Source organism: Podarcis tiliguerta (assembly GCF_965153285.1).
Source record: "Podarcis tiliguerta genome assembly, chromosome: 5".
Taxonomy (NCBI): domain Eukaryota; kingdom Metazoa; phylum Chordata; class Lepidosauria; order Squamata; family Lacertidae; genus Podarcis; species Podarcis tiliguerta.
Genome location: NC_139538.1, coordinates 79,834,768 through 79,856,708, shown reverse-complemented (window position 1 = coordinate 79,856,708; position 21,941 = coordinate 79,834,768). Strand labels below are relative to the sequence as shown.

At 43.3% G+C, this 21,941-nt stretch overlaps 2 long non-coding RNA genes across 2 annotated transcripts in view; one reads left to right on the top strand and one right to left on the bottom strand.

Annotated features, from left to right (window-relative positions):
• The window catches only part of LOC310677595, a 31,944-nt gene extending 24,965 nt beyond the window's left edge, over positions 1–6,979 (top strand). The window contains exon 3 of the long non-coding RNA XR_014511314.1: positions 6,287–6,979. This is a non-coding gene — a long non-coding RNA (uncharacterized lncRNA). The remainder of the gene's footprint in view (positions 1–6,286) is intronic.
• A 5,368-nt stretch (positions 6,980–12,347) lies between these two features.
• LOC310677803 lies at positions 12,348–16,236 on the bottom strand. Its single transcript, XR_014511469.1, has 4 exons — positions 16,039–16,236; positions 15,027–15,058; positions 14,687–14,836; positions 12,348–13,711 (listed from the first exon to the last, which is right to left on the bottom strand). It is a non-coding gene; the product is annotated as an uncharacterized lncRNA (long non-coding RNA).
• Between the last annotated feature and the right edge of the window lie 5,705 nt (positions 16,237–21,941).

Sequence of the window (21,941 nt, the reverse complement as noted above, 5' to 3'; positions counted from 1 at the left end):
AACATCACAGTTAATTTTTGCAAATTTCACCAGAGATTGGAGATCTCATGGTTTATTCTTGGCACTTGTGCTGGTGTTTGATTCCATTGCACTATCGCAGGCATAGGCAACCTTGGCCCTCCAGATGTTTTGGGACTACAACTCCCATGATCCCTAGCTAATAGGACCAGGTCAGGGATGATGGGAATTGTAGTCCCAAAACATCTGGAGGGCCGAGGTTGCCTATGCCTGCGCTATCGTCTTAAATAACTTTTAAAGTAGTAAAAAAAGCTGCAGTATATGTGTTTATCTTTTTCTCAAGGTGAAACCATTCTTCCATCAGTCTGATGACTGGGTTGCCCACCTGTTCACATAACCTGGATTTTCTTACTCTAGATATAGTAGGACCTGATATATTAGTGCTAACATCCTCTTAGGGACTGAGATCAGGAGGTGTTCAAAGCAGGCCTCTGTCGTCATTAAATTTGTATCTTATCTGCCCCTACAAAATGTGGTGATTATGCAATTTTTCTTTATCTATTTATTTCAAAAGGTTGACCTCACATTTCTTGACAAAGTTGCTCATATGGTTTTAGGGCTGGATGAACCTGTCAAGTTTAGTTTCTGTACATTTCCTTCTCTCCCCCCATCTTAAGTTCAATTCTCACAATTTCCACATCTGTTTGAATTTTGTTGGCTTTTTGTGTGCATCCTTCCCCTAAAATGCACATTTGTGTATGCTTTCCAATGGACCCCTCTCTCAAATATGAATTCATGTCCCTCCATAAACATGCATTTTTTTGTGTGAACTGAAACTGCATTGCAAAACTGAGAAGAGTGCATTATCTGATTGATAGCTGCATCCCAATCTGCATATATATTTAGCACTGGGGGAGTTAGGTTGGTTTGCTTTAAAATGTAGACCAAACAAATTTCTCCTACAACTCTGTTTGTCCAGTTGGGAGTCGGATGCTGGGGAAGAAATGTCTCTCACCATGCGCTGAGTGAAACTGACAATTGGATCTGGGACTAGAGTTGCCGCTGCATTTTGCCTGCAGTGAAATTTTAAGGTGAAGCTGCGGAATTAAAAGGGAAAGAGCTGTGGAATTGCACAGGAAAGGGGAAGAAAGGGATTAATGAAATGGCACAGAGGAATCCCCCTCATCCTTAGCTCTTGTAATGTTATCAGGAAGTGCTACCACTATAATGCCTCTTGTTTACTTATGTTGCAACTTGTTCCTGCATGATGTACGGATGTTAACTTCTCAACCTCCGTTCTTGCCAAGAAACTGTCACTGGAAGCAGTTAGCATTAGCACAGCTAGCCACTCAACAAGCATTCTTGTCTACTATAAATATAACAAACGCAGGTTGAAGACCTCAAGCTTATGCCTCACCATAGGTTATGGGGCTGCCTGGCCAGATAATAATAATAATAATAATAATAATAATAATAATAATAATAATAATTTATTTGTACGCCACCCATCTGGCTGGGTTTCCCCAGCCACTCTGGGCGGCTTCCACAAAGACCAAAAATACACTAAGATGTCACACATTAAAAACTTCCCTAAAGAGGGCTGCCTTCAGATGTCTTCTGAATGTCAGGTAGTTGTTTATCTCGTTGACATCTGATGGGAGGGCGTTCCACAGGGCGGGCGCCGCTGCCGAGAAGGCCCTCTGCCTGGTTCCCTGTAGCTTTGCTTCTCGCAATGAGGGAACCGCCAAAAGGCCCTCGGCGCTGGATCTCAATGTCCGGGCAGAACGATGGGGGTGGAGACGCTCCTTCAGGTATACTGTGCCAAGGCCATTTAGGGCTTTAAAGGTCAACACCAACACTTTGAATTGTGCTTGGAAACATACTGGGAGCCAACGTAAGTCTTTCAAGACTGGTGTTATGTGGTCTCGGTGGCCGCCCCCAGTCACCAGTCTAGCTGCCGCATTCTGGATTAGTTGTAGTTTCCGGGTCACCTTCAAAGGTAGCCCTACCTTCAAAGGTAGAGTGCATTGCAGTAGTCCAAGCGGGAGATAACTAGAGCATGCCCCACTCTGGCGAGACAGTCCATGGGCAGGTAGGGTCTCAGCCTGCGTACCAGATGGAGCTGGTAAACAGCTGCCCTGGACACAGAATTAACCTGCGCCTCCATGGACAGCTGTGAGTCCAGAATGACTCCCAGGCTGCGCACCTGGTCCTTCAGGGGCACCGTTGCCCCATTCAGGACCAGGGAGTCCTCCACACCAGCCCGCCCCCTGTCCCCCAAAAACAGTACTTCTGTCTTGTCAGGATTCAACCTAAATTCATTAGCCACCATCCATCCTCCAACTGCCTCCAGGCACTCATACTGGACCTTCACCACCTTCACTGGTTCTGATTTGAAAGAGAGGTAGAGCTGGGTATCATCTGCATATTAATCTGATCCTGGAATAAAATGTCTAACATTTTGCAACAGCTGAATTACATATTCTCTCCACCCAATTAGAGGTAATGAGGACAGATCCATGTGTTTAATCATGGAAGCGACCCACGGCGGAAGGGCCATGGCTTAGGGGCAGAGTATGTGCTATGGAAAAGGCTGGAAAAGACCCCTCTCTGAAACCCCAAAGATCTGCTACCAGTCAGTTGTCAGGGACTGGCTGGACACAGAGGAATGGTGGAAAGAACCAGCTGGGGAACCCCCAAGGGAAACAAGCACAGAGTCTGGGGATTGGTGGTGGGACAATGATGAGTGGTCAGCAGGAGAAGACTGTGAGGAGAACGGGAAGAGGGAGGCCAAGACGCAGAGATAAGTCAAGCTGATGCAGAGTCATGGGTGTGTCTCCCCCTCCTGCTGCGACAAGTTCCCATCCTTCCTTGTCTCCCAGAACCAGGAGAGGCATGAAAAGGGCAGAGGAGAGATTGGCTTCAGGTAGGTACAGTCTCCAATTGCTTGGGAAAAACCCTGGAGAGGAGAGGAACATAGACAGCTGTGGGGACTCAGTCTCAGCAACTGATGCATGGGGCAAAACTTACCAGGGATGAGCTGCTGTGCTCATTAGGTAGGCCTAACACTCTGCCAAGTTTGTGCGGATCTTGTTCATGCTAATAAAGAGTTAACTCGAACTTGAAAGGTGTGATTTACGGTCAACTCGCTCCTGTCCTCAGTATAGCCAACATCGAATCAGATGGACCAATGGACTGACACTTTAAAACTCCATTTCCTGCACTCCATTTAGAAGATGGTGGTGGGGATTTGATTTCAAGAACAAATGAGGTGAGCAGAGCAGGGAACGAAAAGGAATGCTAACCCTTCCCAGCAATGTGCCCCTTGACATGACTTTTCCCTCAGCCAAACTCCGATGCAAGAAGCAAGCCTTGCTTGCAGAAAAACATTTGGGGAGATGGGATGAATGGTTTAGCACTATTTGCTATCACACCCACTTTGCCCTTAAAATTGGAACAATCCTTCACTTGCATTTGATTAGGGCAAAATATCTGCTACAATCATGTCTAGCTTGGCCCTCAGTCAAAGCAGTCAGATTTCTTGGTTTCCTTTAGGGGCCAAACTAGATTGTACATAAAAGGCATGGTTGCCTTTCATATTTCTGTTTGGTTGTTGTTTTAGAAAACACAACTGTAGTGTGTGTGTGTGTGTGTGTGTGTGTGTGAGAGAGAGAGAGAGAGAGAGAGAGAGAGAGAGAGAGAGAGAGAGATTAGGACTGAAATCATGGTGCTCAGTGAGTGTTTTTTCCTAACCTTTCCCCCTGATGCTGATGAAAATCACCGCACAAAACTATTTCCTGTCTTGATTTTTTATATTGAATGGGAGCAGACAGAGAAATAAGCAACCAAAACATGGCTCTGACGTTGCATAATGAGTTGTTTGCTTTGTTCATCCACACACCATGTGTATGACAGGAATAATTTTCTGTTTTCTAACAAAGTTCTATCCCATCCAAATTCTCTTGGCTTCTACCTCCTGCCATCTGGCAGAGGTTTATAGAAAACTCCATCAGGTCCTGAATGCTTGTGCTCTAAGTGGCACTGAGCAGATCAAGGACGGATAGATATCCTGCTGCTGAATTTCTTTATAGCATCCTTCGCCAACCTGCTGCCCTCCAGGATGTTTAGAACTACAACTCCCATCAGCCTACACTTTTGTATTCTGAATGTGTGAAAACAGAAACATGGAGGGTTGTTTCACACGTTGCATTCCATGCTGTGAACAGGGCTATCTTCATAACCATAATTTCTTCATAACCAAAAGGGGAACCTCCTTCCAAGACATTCCACATTAGGGTGTAGCCCAGGTGAGCCTGAATCCAACCAGCATAGCTGTCTGTTCCAGGATATACCAGGCAATACCAAAGCCTTGTAGCAAATCTGCATAGGTACAGGACTGCCATGAAAATGTCTTATTCATGGGTCTTCCCACAGTGCTGTAGTGATATTTAAAGACTTTCAAGCACAGTCCTTCTGAAATCTTAACTGCATCCAATAAAGGGTGATTGGGATTATGCTGGTTGCCCACCCCTGTATATCAGGAGAAATAGCAGAGATGGGTCCAACACAGAAGCTAACACCAAAAGGTAACACAACAGAACTTTTCCCAACTCCCCTCTTGCTTTATTGAAACCACTTTTCCCATCAACGTGCTGCCCTCACTTGCTCTGCTCAAACTTCGGCCATAATTTAAAACCACTCTTTTCTTCCCATTGTCTCTCTCTGCTTGATCTTTAAAAACCCACCATTTTCCTGCCAGCGTTTCTGCATTTTGGTTTGATCAATTCAAACTTCTACCATTAGAATTTTAGCATTAGCTGTTTTTGCAGCTGCATCACACTGTCGACTCATGCTAAGCTTGTGGTCTGCTACGACCCTAGACCCTTTTCACATGTACTACTGGCAATCCAGGTGTCTACCATCTTATATTTGTGCAAAAAGCTGCCGAAAGCAGTGGATGGGTGATGTTTTATGTATGGCAGAGGGACGAGCATTCCACAGTGCAGGGGTAATGGCAGAAAATGTGCATTTTCAAGTCAACCTCCCCTTTTTGTGATATTCTGTAGGCTTCGGTGTTGCAAGTAAAATTTTCCCGTGGGCGCTATATGCTCCAGCTAGGAAAGATAAATATCCAGGCATGCCACCCCCCAAAATAAACCCCAAATGCAAAATGGGATAGTGGTTCCTTTGGCCTGTAGCTATCTTCTCTGGGAAGAGAGAGCTGTTCCACAGTGGAATTGGCTGCCAAGTAGTGTGGTGGAGTCTCCTTCTTTGGAGGTCTTTAAGCTTGACAACCATATGTCAGGAGTGCTCTGATGGTGTTTCCTGCTTGGCAGGGGGTTGGACTCGATGGCCCTTGTGGTCTCTTCCAACTCTATGATTCTATGATTCTATGATTCTAGGTGGAGGCTGTATCTGCAGCCCTTGCCTCAGGGTTCTGTGTGGCCAGGTTTGGGCTAATGGGGAGCCACAGACCAAAAGAGGTTGAAGATTACTGGTCAAGGTTGAGGGTGGTTTTAGCTTCTGCCATGAGCTCTCCGAAATCAGCAAGCACAGAGGCTCCTGAAGATGAGTGTAGCTGGTTTCACATGCTGGCAGACTGAGTGTTTATTTTACCCTGCCTGTAATGAACTCCATTCGCCTGCACTTCCTGCATTTTTAAAATCACATCAATATGGTTGCTGTTTCCTTTTGAAAACTGAGTGTTACAGAGTCACAAGGTCAAATTTTGATCAGTCTTGTTCTCGTAGAAACTGCACAAGTAGATGTCAAAGGAACAACTCCAAGTTTATAAAGAAGTCTCCCCAGGGTTTTCCCCCACTCTGCAGATTGCTGGCATCCTGAACTCATTTGTTCCTTTACTACTTAACCATAAAGGGTTTAGTCTTTCAAGGTGCTGTTCGCATCCGGTGAATGACATAAGTATGTATGAATTTTAAGCACGAGGAGGTCCGTGGAAGTTCATTTTCTCAAAGCTTAAGCATTTGCTTTAGCCTTTACTTAGATGAGGAATTGAGTTTTAATATGTACCAGAATGAGCTCCAAAAACATTGCATCAGTTTTTCAGTAATTCTGAGATCTCAGGAAAGTGTTTGCTAAAAATTATTCCAGCCGCTCCATCTCTTTCCTTGGATTCCTTTTTCTTGAAGAACTGAAACAGGAACAATGTAGAGGAATTCCTGTATATATATGTGCAGTCATATAAGGAAGCAGTTCTTTGAGAACTCCCAAGGTCATACTATGGTAGGACTCTGCAAGTGTCTGGCTGTAGCTGAAGCCTTAAGGCAGCACAGTGAGCCCCACCTTATTTTGGAATCTTTTTCTGCAGAGGGCTGAGGAGACAAGAGTACCATGAACCAGAGGAGAGTGGCAAGACTGTGTTCTTCAGTCGGGATGGTCCTCAAGTCAGTTCTGGAAGACTTTTCTCACAAGAATAGTGTCGGAGCCTCATTGTCGTTTGAGCGTGTCTGTGGTCTCAGAGTAATGGGTCCCTACAGCTGGACATTTCATGGCAACGAGCCCAGTTTTGCTCATACACTCAGTAAACACACCATAGCCAACATCAAATCTTTGATCAGGAGATATGTGAGCCATCTTCAAATACCTAAAAGGGTGTCACAAGGAAGATGGAGCAAGCTTGCTTTTTCGTGCTCCGGCAGGTAGGACCCTTAATGAGTGGTAGCCCTTTAAATGTTTGAATATAGTTATCATATCTCCTCTCAGTCTCCTCTTTACCAGGCTAAACATACCCAACTCTCTCAACTGTTCCTCATGAGCCTTGGTTTCCAGATCCTTGATCATCCTTGATCACCCTCCTCTGCACACATTCTGGCTTGTCAATATCCTACTTAATTTGTGGTGCCCAGAACTGGACATATTATTCCAGGTGTGGTCTGACCAAGACAGAACAGAGCAGTACCATTACTTCCCTTTATCTGGACAGTAGACCTCTGTTGATGCAGCCTAGAATAGATACTGAATGTGTACCAGATTTTGTGTAGTATATGTCTAAACATCAGGGCAGCTGAAAACAACTAAAATGCTTGTGTCCTCGTGGACTTGCATTTGTGTCCTGATTAGTAACTGCCATGCAGCTAACTATCCACAATTTTATTTGGAAACAGAGGCCTGTAGCTTCTGTCCTTTAAATGCTGCAGTTTATCTCCAAACTATTCTGAGCTGAAAGCATCTCGCTGATCTCCCCAACTAATGAGATGAATTGATTTGCTGTATAATTCTATGCCAATGAGTTCATTTACACCTAGCTCCGTGTGTGGAAACATCATTATGAGGGGGAAGCAAGCTTTTTGTAGCCAGTCTCTTCCCTACGAAAGCATTCAATTGTATCATTTTTGCCTGTTGGCAACGACTACTGTGTGTGTGAAAGGTAATGCCCAGTGATTTTAATCACTTATTATTCTTACACAAATTACTGGCATGGGTGACATATATTTTTATTGTGCTTAATTGATTTCAGCATTGAGCAAAGCAATCATTTGGAGCAGAATGTCATGGTTTCAAAAAGAAATAGCCACTGTTTAGGTGCCAAGGAACGGCCAGGCTGTTGCTGTTGCAGTTGCTTTGACCAGCTGGTAAAGTAGCGTGCAGAATGTTTGTTTTCCCCACTTTATTTCTGCATTTCCAGGAATTTTGGATTTGTGTTCTTAGGTGAAAGGGGAGTTCTTTCCCTATTCAGCAGAGAAGATGCAAAACCTGGTAAATTTGGCACCATTTGTAGATGTAAATTGTTTCACCGTACCCCATATATGATTTTGAGGGGCCAGTACTGGGTTTGGGGCAGGAAACATGATGTAAGAGGGTAGAACATGGACCATTTCTGACCTGGCTGGTACCCCTTTTTCCTGAGCAAAGTTTTGGATTTCAAAACTTTTACCTTTAAAGAAATTCATACACAAAACATACATAAAACAAAGTTAGTGAGCATATTGATCTCAGATGCTCAGTAGAGAGACTGCTTGGCTTCCCCAGCTTCAATTAAAACCTAGGGAAAGACATAATGAGGTAATTCCTGCAACGGGTCTTTTTCAGATTAGGCAGCTGGGAAGGCTGCAGAATGTTCCACAGATGCTTAATGGGGGGAAAACACCCCTCAGCCACCTCACAATTATATGGCAAACTGAGTCCTACACCCACTGAAATTTTAAAACATCCAAAGAATGAGGAAGACAAATGAAAGCTTCTTTCTAAGGAACAAACACTTTTGAGAAATTGCAGGATACGTTTCAACATATCACTTTACTTACATAGAACCATTCATCAGAATTAAGAATTCTGCGTAGCTCAAATCACATGGTGCATTGTCTATAAAAGTGTTCAGATAATATATAAGTGGCATAATCCAAAGCAAAAAACAAAACAAAACCCTATCCCATTGAAATCCATGGTATTAAAGTGCTTAATATTAGATGGGTCGCTCATTAGCTGTTGTTCTCTGCTCTTTACATATGAGTGTTTAACCTAAAATCACTGAGGGTATTCAATTGTAAAACTCCATCTTGAAGGGAGTTGCCCCTGTAGTCTTTCTCTGGATGCCACAAAGACAACAAAGGATGTGATAATGGCTCTTCAGGATGCAGACTGGAATGACAGAGAGATAACAGTTTTGATTTCTGGAAGAAGTAAATTTATTTCTTGTAAAATGCTGAGCCTGTGCTGGACATGCACAAGATATGGCATGGAATTTTTGGGAGGAATCTTTGATTGTTTTTGCTCTGTTTTGAAGAAAGTTATGCAAGTAAAGTTTTGAACAATACTTATTGGTCTGGACAATGTTTTGTTCCAAAAGGAGTCAGTTTTTATGCATCCAGTTGCTTCAGGCTGCACAATATTAATGTCTGCAATATCCTTGCCTGGGAGTCAGCTCTATTTACTTACTGGGGCTCTTTAAAGCTGGCAGCCACCATGTTGCTTTTCCCTGAGTGCCACATTATAAGGGGCATTTTAGGTAAAAGTGGCATTCTTCACTGAGAAGGACTCCTATTTTTGTTACCCTCCAAATGCCCTTCAATATGGAATGTTCTGAGCTATCTAAAATGGCAGCCACCAACCAGAGAGATCTTTGAACAGCTCTTGTGTTGAATGAGGACACAAGATGGAAGTTGAGCTTTCACTCAGCCTTAGAAGCAAATAAGAAGAGCTTTTACTGGAAGGGCTGCCAATTATGCTATCCCTAAGACCACAATCTAAAGAAACCATGTTGCATATAGGGCCTTCTTTTATGAGCAGGGAGGTTTGCCTCATTTTATATGTTTTTGTATGTTTTGTGGCATTTTACACATTGTGACTAGCTGTTCTTTTTATTCATATTTTAGTAATAATTTCTTGTAAATGATAAGTGTAAACTGTTTAATTATTTAATATTTAATTTTACTGTTTACTATTATATTCTAAGGGGTTATTGAATATTGCTTTATTTGATATAAGTGTTTATTTTAAAGTTTTTGTGACTCTTTCGTTTTGGATCAGATTGTTATTATGCATGTGATCTCTGCTGTCTATTCTGTTGCTCTTTCAGCTTGTAAGCCGCCTTGTGCATAGTAATATAGAAAATTAGTATACAGATTAAAAGTGAAATGAAATAAAATTTTCTCTGTGTATGCGGATGTCAGGGGTTCAGGAGCAGAGGCACAGGAAAGGGAGGAAATGGAGAGCGAGGGGGAGGAGTCCGAAGGAAATGTCAGCGATGACAGCGGTCCGAGGTCTCTGAGTCTTTCCAGCGAATCGGAAGATTCACAGAAAGGGGCTCCCATGGTCAGGGCAAGGGGGGTGCCTAGGGGGACACCCCAGGAAGAAGGGGCCAGAGGGGACTCAGAGAGCAGCAGTTGGAAATCAGGACCAGCGTCCACACCAGAGTGCAGTAGGGGGGAGGAGTCCCAGGCATCGGGATCAGGCGGCGCACTGACAGTGGGAGGACATGAGGCAGGATTGGCCACGCCTCCATCGGGGAGCGAGGAAACGGTCGAGAGGAAGGTTGAAGGCTGGGCGCGCGCGCCAAGTTCAAATGTACAGGAGGGCGGCGCAGTTGGCAGCCCGGATAGGGAGCCAGGTCCCAAAGCCCGCCGAAAAGAGCGGGAGGAGTCAGGGGGGTCAACCTCAGCGTCAGAAGAATCCAGGAAGGAAGGAACCCCGGGGGGTAGCAGGACCCAGAGGACAAAGGAGAGACGGAAGAGGTGGAGTAAGGCTAGAGTCTTAAACTGGTGTACAGGGGGCGGAGATTCAGATGGAGCTTCGCCGGTCTAAACCCTAGACGTAGAGCTGGGGCGCTCCGGCTTGAAAATGGAAACTGTACTTCAATAAAGACTTTTGTACATTACTACCGGCTAGCGTTGGTCCTCTGTGAGCTGGGACCTGGAGCCAGCTCTGACAGCGGAAAATTCCTTTCTTAAAGGACAACGAGGAATCCCCTGAATACTATGAGCTCTGGACTGGGGTCCACCAGAATGCCTTTTGAGATTGTTGGGGTACTAAAACACTTCATATTATGAGATGTAAAATAATGAAGATAATTACAAATAAGGAACACTTTCTCCCTCTTCCTGCCTCATCCACTCAAGGCTTAGTTCTTCTGTCCTTAAGAGTGCTGAAAGAGTAATTTGGAAGGGGGGAAAAAATAGAGGCTATTGGAGCGAAACGTAGGCTGCAAATGATTGGAAGCTGTAATAGCATTCCTGGTATCTACCTGGCAATTTTATATAATCAGATGCCTCCTTTATTTAGCGGTTTGTTAAATCGACGGTTATAGATTTTTAAATGTGTTGCTGTATTTCCGAGGACTTCCAAAGCTCGCCCTTCTGGCCCCGTGATTGCAATAGATGGCCGGGAAGGGCATTCCATTCTTTATTGCCTGTTTTTAACCCTTGCCATTTAAAACATTTAGGTGGGGGGAAGAGAAGGTGTGGGAATGAGACTCCTATTTTAGTGAGATTAAGCCATTAAAGAAGAGGCTTTCGTGATGATTCTGTTGCAGTTAAAAGGCTTAATGGAGATGCTGCGACTGCAGCAGGAGCAGGAGCCTTAGAGAGAGACTTGTGGACTTTTGTCTGTTATGGAAATAGGAGCTTTTGCAGGGTCTAATCCTGTGGTGTTATTGTGCCTTTTCAGATTTGCACTGCGTAGGGCGAATTTTCAAAACAGAGTCGAGCTGAATGTTCAGGAACAGGCATTTTGAGCTCAAAAGGTAGGACTAACCCAGGGGTAGGCAACCTAAGGCCCGGGGGCCAGATGCGGCCCATTCGCCTTCTCAATCCGGCCCCCGGATGGTCCGGGAATCAGCATGTTTTTACATGAGTAGAATGTGTCCTTTTATTTAAAATGCATTTCTGGGTTATTTGTGGGGCATAGGAATGCATTCATTTTTTTCCTTCAAAATATGGTCTGGCCTACCACATGGTCTGAGGGACGGTGGACCGGCCCACGGCTAAAAAGGTTGCTGACCCCTGGACGAACCCCCTCAGGGGAAAAAAATCCCTCAACTTGTTTAATCTCAGGATTGTGGGCTTGAACAAAAGCATAGGAGCCAACTGCTAGGGGCTAGGGCCCCTCCGGCACCTGTATAGGTTTTTTTGAGGGGGCTGCTACCCCAGTTGATGGGCATTGACATTCAAATTGTGAGCATGCACTGCATCGTGTGATTGATTACTTGAGCATCCCCTCACACACAATATTTTATTCAATTCGGCACCCCTGAGTGAAAGATTTTTGCATTGCAAGCGGCTGGACTACATGACCCTCATTGTCACTTCCAACTTTACAGTTCTATGATTCCTTCATCCTGTTTTTGTGTGTTGGTGGAAACAGTGACTTGCACTCCCAGCTGCCTTTTTTCTTTCCTCACCTGCGCCAAAATGAAGGGAGGCAGCACTGCTGTCACTCAGGTTTAGCAGCAGGGCCCCCACACAAATGTCACCTCCTTAGACGCCTGCATACTCAGTGAAGGATTGAAGGGACAACTCTCACTTGGACGCTCTCAATTGCTATTTGAGAACTCTCTTTAGGTAGCAGGACGATTCTGACGCTCAAAATGTGCATCAGAGTTTGCTCTAAGTCTGCCATTTTGACACGTGTGACGCAAACATACACACATACATACACACACATGAGTGGTAGAGAAATTTTGCTGCTCTTCTATATGTTCCTTTTATTTGAACTTCCTTTGACATTCCTTCAGGTAATTCATCTAAATAGCACCCCTCCACATTCTCTACCTTTTTTTTTTGCCTTAGTTAAATTCCATTTATCTCTCTCGCTTGCTCACGGGTACGCTCTCTCTTTAGTGGAAGCCAGTTAGATTAATTTAGGCTGCATATGCACTCGGCTGCTTGCAGCGCAAAAAGGTCACTTTTCCCAATCTGCAACCATCCAGTCTTGTCCTCAACAAACGGCTTTCAGTCTAGATTGATTCTAGATCCTGCTCATTGGCAAGAGTGGGTGCGGTGACTTGATATGCATTTGAAACCCTCCCCTTGGTTGTGCTATCCATGCCTTTTCCTCCCTGCACATGCCTTGGGTGAATGAAAAAGGAAGCGATGATTGCGACCTTAATATACACCCACCCACAACATCATTGGGCACATGTGGATACATTGCTCATTTCCGGGACTCCTTGCATCTGTTTTCAAATAGACACACTGTGGGGTAATGTAGAATCAATCTGCAATGAGCTTTTATTTTTAGAACGGAGCTGGGTTCTCAAGAACTGCTTTTCAGGGGCAAAAAATATGCAAGGGATCTAGATTGTGTGTGGACAATATAGAAAAAACAAGTACACAGCCTCCACTGGAAGAATTCTAGAATACAAAGGTCGTACGTACACAGCCTTGGGGTCATGCCTTGTATGTCAGTAGTATGACACAGAATCTCTTTATCACAATTGTAGTCTATCCTTCCTATAAAGAGCTAACAGAACCGCAATGCCTTGTTTCCAGTTCATCTTCACAGTGACCCTGGGAGTCAGGTTAGACTGAGACATGGTGGTTGGCTCAAGGTCATCCACTGAGTTACAAAGCGATTTGAAGCCTGTTGTTTCTGCTCCAACAGAGCAGAAATCAATATTCACAGATATCCAAAACTTTCTAGCATATGAATGTGAAATTTTGAATTCATTGTTCAGATTCATATTTAGATTGTGAAATTTTAACAAAACTTTGAGTGCTTTGATATCTGTTTTTGCAGCATCCAGCTTGAAGTCCCAGAAGCTGTCAAATACTAAATAACATTGTGTGTTATCAACTCCTGCCTGATACCAATACCATTCCATGCTCGTTTTTCAAATATTAAATACTTCGTCCTGCCAATCATCAAATGCTGTCAACCACTAAATGTCATTAAATACCAGTTCCCATATATAGTTGGGTACCAAGCAAATATCATCTATCAAATGCTGTCAGATACTGGTACCATTTCTTGCCAACTGTAAAATACTATCAGATATCAGGTACTCAAATATCATGGGGTATTTTAAAGAATAATATTAAATAATAATGACAAAGAGATAAAATTATAGGATGCATAAAGAAAACAAAATTCGAACGTCTCCGTTGATGAAAATTTCGGTTTTCGAACGGCATAAACCCAGAGGTATATGCTTCAAAAACATATCGGAAGTCGAACATGCCACACAGCTTCCATATTGAATTTTTCGTTTTGAGGCTTCCGTATTGAGTTTTCGGTTTTTGAATGTTTCAGAACTCGAACAGTCTTCCAGAACAGATTACCTTTGAAAACTGAGGTGCCACTGAAAAGATAAAGGAAAAAATACATATACAAACATGTTCAGAGTCCATGATAAGGATACCAGATGTTGACGCACAGTCTTTTAGACTATTTCAAATTGTAGATTTCTGCAATGCAGGAATCTGAACAAAAACATTTGGTATCCAAATTTTCAAAGGAAATCTCTGAAGTGAAATTGTTTCAGGTGTAGCTCAATAATCTTTCTACTACATACTGTATTATGTCAGTGTTATATGAATGGCACTGCTACATTTTGGAATAGGTTCTAGCTCAGTTGGTAGAGCATGAGACTCTGAATTTCAGGGTCCTGGGTTTGAGTCCTACATTGGGCAAAAGATTCCTGCATTGCAGGGGGTTGGACTAGATCACCCTTCCAACTCTACAATTCTATGATTCTTTGAAATATAAGGGACAGAAAGGGGGGGGGAATCACATTGTTTCTCACCTAGCAGCTAGATGTAACTTGCACATGAATCATAACCAACATTGTTCAATTACAACAGTTTGTGTGGAAAGGTTTGCTTTGGGTGTTTGTCTTTGGCAGTGTAAAATAGAGGCTCCAAAATGAAGCCATTGGTGCAACAAGCCCACAGGTCTGCTTCTCCTTTTGCATAGTTACAAGCATCCTTTTAGACTTTGCTGAAAGACGAAGTACCCGGAGATGTTTTTAAGTAGCTGGCTCTTTAATATCTCCCAACCATTTCCTCCTTACTACTGAGAATTACCTTCTGGTGCCTGATAACAATTTCAACAGCAGGCGACCCATCCATATTTTTGTAGATAATTAGCAGAACGGCTATACAGCAGAAGTGGGTCATCCTGTACTTGTTATTCACAGATGGTTCAATATAATGGATTTTGGAAGCGGCATAACAAAAAAAAATTGATACCAGTTTCAGAGAGGCAGAAGAGAGCAAAGAAAATCAAGGGGAAATGTTTATGGAGGGTTGTAGCAGGTGCATCTCTAATCGCTTACCAGAGTAAAGGTATGATGTGGTCCAGGTATTTTTGCAGCCCCGAACAATGTAGTGTTAAAATGGACAAGCATCTGCATTGACATCTCTCTCTCTCTCTCTCTCTCCTTCCCTCTCTCTGCCAGTTTGAAACATTGCCTCTCGCTGTAGCACTACCAGGGGAAAACATAAACACAATGATGAGACCATGCAGATAGCCTTCGTCTTCAAGAGGCTACCCGGGATGCTGTTACGAGGCCAGAAGTAGCTTAGTTCCCATCCCAGAGGTGTACCCAACAGCACTCGTTATTTTCTCCCATGTAAGACCACTGAAATATGTATATTCTTTGGATTTCTTATTACCTTGCACCATAAGATCCAGGGCAGCTTACAATCTGAAAATAAAAATAAAATAAAATGATTCATAATCAGAAGAATAGGTTGTGTGTGTGTGTGTGTGAGAGAGAGAGAGAGAGAGAAGATGCCACACACATCTCTGTGGGAGAGCCAGTGTGGTGTAGTGGTTAAGAGCAGTAAACTCGTAATCTGGTGTACTGGGTTTGCGTCTCCGCTCCTTCACATGCAGCTGCTGGGTGACCTTGGGCTAGTCACACTTCTTTGAAGTCTCTCAGCCCGACTCACCTCACAGAGTGTTTGTTGTGGGGGAGGAAGGGAAAGGAGTATGTTAGCTGCTTTGAGACTCCTTAAGGTAGTGATAAAGTGGGATATCAAATCCAAACTCTTCCTCTTCTTCTTCTTCTTCTTCTTCTTCTTCTTCTTCTTCTTCTTCTTCTTCTTCTTCTGTGGGAAGGAAATTCCACAGCTTAGGGGCTTCCACTCTTGAGGGTGATGGAACTGGCAAGAGGGACCCAATGAGGATCTAAATGTCTGAGAGGGTCCAGTTGTAGTGGCAATCCATCTGGAAGACAATTGTATTTCGAGGAGATAAGTGACCTGACATGGTCATCTCTTCCTGCTTCTGTTTATTTCCCCTCTATCTCTTGTTCTACTCTTTGATGGCTGAGAGCAGCCTTTAATGTATAATCTGGTGGAAGGAAAAAGTGATAATGCAGGGCACCTTCTGACCTTCTTTGATGTTAGACATTGTTTGGAGGAACGTGCAGTATTGGGAAGAGGGGGCTAGCTAATTAATAATCTGCCCTAGCTAGTTGGGCAAGGCACGTAGGCTAACAATTTAGCTCTCTATAAATCGAATGGTTTTGGGGCATAGCTCTCAGAAGCTCGTGCAACCTGAGACTACCTCAGGGTCACTTCACCACTTCTTGAGGGCTTCCCAGTGGCAGATCGAGGTGCTTGCTTGGTAATTTATATAATGCTTGCTGTTTAGAATAAAATCTTTAATCTTCTCACTCACTTGTGTTTGTATTGCTTCTGAATTAAAAGAACCACCTCGCAGTTGGCAAGACTCTAGCGAAGGAGATGGTCTTTCATAAGTGAACGGCATAATGCTTGGCCTCTCTCTCTTCTGGGCCTCAACCACCACCACCCACCACCTAATAGCCTTGCCCTTAGCAACAGGAATCCCACAGGGGATTGTGATGCAACACACTCATCAGGTATACAGTATACAAACCTTCTCTTCAAGCACAGACACACAAACGTACACAACTCTAACCTGGCTTGCTTCTGAGTTCTGAGCTGGATGTATACCCCGCAAGCATGCTTTAAATAGGCATGAGATGAGAATGGGGATAGGGGTAACAGCATGCTGAGGTCACAAAGGCACTAACGGCTGCCTTAAAGGAGATACGGACAAGGCTGGTTACAATGGCGGACATTGGGGTCTCAAATTTCAGTGGCACCCTGTGTGATGCCAATATTTGGTGCCCCCCCCCCACCTCTGGCCTTCAACATCATAGTTGTGGCAGCTTCTACAGCACCCCCGGGGCTCTGTACCCAGTGCGAACAAACCAGTCCTTCTCCCCTAAATCCGTCTCTCGCTTAGGACAGAGGTCACAGATTCCCTAAAGGCACCTCTCCTCAGCTTCCAAATGGTTTATCTCCCATTTATAGCTAGACAGAGAAAGCAAGGAGAGCACATTATTGAAGAAGATTAATCCCCCACAATGAAGAGAGGAGAATTCCTATGCTTATACAATAGGTGAATGGGGGATTTCAAGGCTGCTTGCCTCCATGTCTGTATGATTGTGTGTTTGTGTGTGTGTGTGTTTGTGTGTGTGTGTAGCATACAGGGTGCTGATGAGTAAACCCAGCGTATGATTCAACACATCTTTAATCTAGTATTGACTTTCTTCTTTGAGATCTCTATAGCAGTATAAAACCAGCACACAAAAAGTAAATACATCTTGAGCTGGGATTCATGTCTGTGGTGGGGGGAGGAGACGACCCAAGGGAAGAGAAAGCTCAGTTGGGGCGGGGAGTGACTCGTTCGTCTCAGGTGAAATCTCTGGTGGGGCATTCATTGTCGTGGCTGTGTGCAAGAGCATTCGCTTGCTGAGAGAGATGGAAAACTAAGATTGACATAAGAAATGAATTCTTTTCTCTCTCCCTTCCAGAGCAAAGCTGAAAGGAATACATGCAGCCAAGTGGAAAAGGGTTGTGTATTTCTCTTTGCCATTTCAGAATGCTAGATTATGGCTCCCTGGCAAATATTGTGTTCATCACGAGGGAAAGAACATGCTCAGACCTTGATGTGACATTGGAGAAATAAGAAGAGGGGGGATTTAGTCTGTTAAAAATAAAGGGTGGGAAGCTACAATGAAAGAAATACTTTGCTGACCAAGATGAGTCGTCTTGACTAGGTTTCTATTGAATATTTTCTTCTTTTTTCTATTCAGCTCAAAATCACCATATTTTGTGCATCTGAACAAATAACACCCCATACCCCAAACAACCCCTTGCTGAACATTTCCAATTAAATGCTTCTCAGGGGTCCCTCAGCTTTTGTGTGTGTGTGTGTGTGTGTGTGTGGCACAATTTCCCTCATCTTTCCTCACGCTTATTTTCAGACTCATTGGGATACACTGCTGTTTAATCCATTTAGCTGTACTGACCCTCATCACTTTTGTCTGCAAGCTTCCATGACAGCATCCCCCTCAGACAAAGAATTGTGGTTTCACCTCCACTTTCCGGAAACAGCTGAAGACATTTTTGTTCCGGCAGGTTTTCCCAGCTGGATAAAGGGGTCTTTACCACAAGTGCCCGCTTGTTAGGGTTTTAGTCCTGTTCAAAGTGGAATGGGGAATGGTTATTGGTTGATTCTTTCTTCCAAGACCGTTTTATCTTCTCCACCACCCATTTTCTTGTAGAACAATGAAACGCCCATGCACTGTGGCTTAGTTGTAGCGAGATGATTCACCTACATATGAACTCAGGTCTGCAGCAAGAAAGCTTCTGGGGAAAGGTGAAGCTTTATAAATATTTGAAATCTTACTGTGAGCACGGGAAAATGTGACACATGTTTTATAATGCAATATCTGCTGCAGCACTATTATTTCAGAGCTTGTCGCCTTTTGTCGACACTCCTCTTGCAATATATGCCATTATTTCAGAGCCAACAGTTAGCACTGTAGCGATGGTTGGGCAATGGGCACTTGCCCTGGACATAGCCTGGGCAGGTACATGAAATGGGCGCCTTAAGATATTGTAATATGTTGGACGTTGTTTGCAAGAGAAGCTCAGTGGTTCGCGCTTCCTTTACAGCATACAGCAATGTGTCTGATCTGCTGCACTTTATCCTCCGCCCCAAACTACGTTATTCATCTTCCTCTGCCTGTTTGACTTCCTTCCCCCTCTTTCTGCCATTCCTTAAATTAATTTTTTGATATCTTTTCTGCATATCCAAATTCATTTAATTTACTCATTTACTTTAAATATATACTCTTATGAACCTGCAGCTTATTACGATAATCCTGCCATTGTTTTTATCTGTTTGCAGTTTACCTGTAAATATTCAATAAAGCATTTCCATTCTTTTATAAAAAGTTTGTTATCTGGATTTCTTATTCTTCTGGTAAGTTTCGCCATTTCTGCATATTCCATAAGTTTTTGTAGACATTGCTGGGTCTTCTGCTTCTTTCCATTTACCCCATTCATTTCCATGCAAAGGAAACACAGTGCTGCAGAAGGAAAGGAGGTTGTAATCAATTGCCTATCATTTGGAGACTGAAACACCCGCCATTTCTGTCCCATTTCCATCAGAATTCTCTTAAAACCCCTACTTGCCATTTGCCAGTGGTCTGAAGGACCTGTAGTAGGGTGTGGAACCTCAGGCCTGGGTGCAAAATGGAACTCTCCCCACCCAAGCCAATCTATCTGGCCCTTAGGACCAGGAAAACTGGGACTGGGAGGTAGACTAGATGGAAAATATCTGGGGACGGGGTGGGGACTGATAGCCCAAAGGTGTGTGTGGGGGGGAATCGAGGGACCTTCGACCCTCCACAAATATCTCCCCTCTCTCTTTGCACATATGAGGTAAACATGAGCACAGCAATCTCAGATTTGCAGCTGAATGTCTCGTTTTGCCCTTAGGTGGATACCAAAAATGTAATGTGTGAATTGTCCCTAAGTTGAACCCTGGGATGTTCTAAATTTGGATTACTTGACTTGAGTGTATTTAAGTGCATGTATTTAAAGACTTTGTCTAAATGTGATGCAAATCGGAGCTGATACTTGAGCATCTTCTTTGCCTTAGGTAAAAAAAACGGGAATAAATGTGGTAGTTTTAGCTCTAGGGATTCCCTTCATTTGAAAATTCACTGTGCTTGTGATGGGATAGAGACCAAAGAAAACTGGAGACAAAGTTGGGGGAAACAGTTTCTTTTGTAGGCAGGGTCTGGAGCCTTTAACAACTGCATGCCCAAAGTTCAATATATAACACTTTTTCCATCACTGCATCTTCATTAGTGCTGTACTGTATTTTTTTTTTAGAAGACAGCATTTTTAGGGGAAAGTTGCCTTTTGAAGGATGCAAGAAGAGGCACTCCCCTGCCTTCTATGATTTCGTGTGTGTGTGAATGAAATGTTCACATTGTTCTCCAAAATGCTGCTGCTTCATTGCCTTATTTTTTTCATAAAAGGGCTTCCCTGCATTAACTCAGCAGGTCTGGAATTATGTGAATGTGATGACATCATAGACCTATGTAGCCAATTAGATTTGATGGTGGTATCTTGGAGGACAAATGAAGCAGCGTTGCCCATGCTCTCCGACCCAGCCCCATTATTGTTTGTTGAAGCACTTCAATACCTGTACTTAAAAACAAAACAAACCAGAAATTCCCTCAAGGACATAAACTTGTGAGTAGTCCCCAAGAAATGGGGTGGGTGGATGGATGGTTGCAAAACTCATCCCTGGTTTTGGCTCTGTTTTAATTTGCATCCTGAGAAAAGCTTGATACGGTTATTATTTTTAATGCAACTTCACAGGCACTGGAGACCTCGCAGCAAAAATGATAGCAGCCCTTAAAAAAAGAGGACGACTCAATGGTACAGCAGAATGCTAAGAAAACATGTCTCGCTGCATTCACATTTTCACTTGGCTATTAATCATGGGACTTCCATACTCAAAAGCAATGTATTTATAATTGGACCACATCTCAACAGTATAAACCCCACTTGGAAGATATCATAGGTGCATGCTATTATTGGTGGATGAAACCCTTAGTCTCAAATCATGTTCCAGCTGGCAATGAGAGTGACATTATAGGATGCTAATTTCCACACACTCGTTCAACTTTCACCCATGGATTGGGATCTGCTGGATACTTGAGAGTTTCCCTGATTTTATTTTTAAAGATCCAAGCAGACAGTAAAATTGGGAGGTTTCCAGAAGCTGAAATGGAGGAAAGGGCTTCTTTTCAAAAGTGGGATTCCTGCCAAATGAACCTCCTTGTTAGGCTTAAACTATTCCCCACGTTCCATATCACCCGAAACATTTATAAAATGCAGAAAAGGTGAGAGACCATCATGAATAAATAATCTGTAATAGCAGAGAGTTCCTGATATGAAAAGAAAAGAATTAAGATGCTCTTGTTTTCAAACAGTACCCCAGCAACTGGGGATGTTTCTAGCTGTGAGCTAGAGAATTACAAATTTTAGACAATGATGTATTGACGAAAACAAACAAAGGCTGAATATCAGAAATACTCCAGGGGCTGACAGAAATCTCAAGAAGGCACTTTCTCTCTCTTTTTTTAAGGTAGTCCAGCTGACAATGACATTTGACGGCATATATTTTCACTCTTTCGGTAGTGAATTATGAAAACTGTATAATTTAAGTATGGGTGTCTTTGGATACTGCTATTCAAAGATGGAGAAGAGACTTTGGGGTGAAAATTGCTCATAGAACTACAGTTTGTATTATTTCCAGAGAAGTAGCTGTGTTAGTCTTTTGGAGCAAAAGCAGGAGACGTGTCATCTTAAAGATTAAAAATTATTAATAAACATGTAAGTCTGTAAGGTGCCACAAGACTCTTTGGTAATTTTATATTATATTTACTTTAGGATCTAGGGAAATGTTTAATGGGTGGCAAACTGCCAGCTGGAAGACTGGATCGCGCCTCCAAGTTTTTACTTTGGGAAGGACCAACGCTCAGAGGTAGAGCATCAATGTTGCATGCAGAATGTATTGAGTTCAATTCCCGGCATCTCCAGGCAGTCGCTGCCAGTCAGAGTGGGTAGTTCTAGCTGGATGGCCCAATGGTCGAATTAAGTAAAGGCAGCTTCCTACGTTCCTAGGTACAAAAACTAAATCAGGATGTGATCAAATGTTTGCTGACCACTGATAAGGAAAATACATGTTTTCCACAAAGAAGGATTCCACACTTTGATGTGACAGTGCTGTATGTTGCATGCATGTCACATGTGACAGCCATCTTCAAGTATGTCACATGGAAGATGGAGCAAGCTTGTTTTCTCCTGCTCTGGAGGGTTGGAGTCAAACCAATGGCTCCACATTACAAGAAAGGAGATTCTGACTAAACATCAGGGAAAGCTTTCTAACAGTAAGAGCTGTTCAACAGAGGAATGGACTCCAACTTTCCTTGGAGGTTGGGTAGCCATCTCTCATGGATGCCTTAGCTGAGATTCCTGCATTGCAGGGGGTTGGACTAGATGACTCTTGAAGTCCCTTGTAACTCTACAATTCTATGATTCTCTGTAAATACACACATCTGTATGTAGTTCCTTGCCTGAGAGCTCCAGTACTGCTAGACAGTGTTGAGTTTATTATGGAGCCTGGCAATCACAAGGCAGGCAGAGTCATGCAGCAAAACAAACAAAGCAATTCTGGCTCCATGA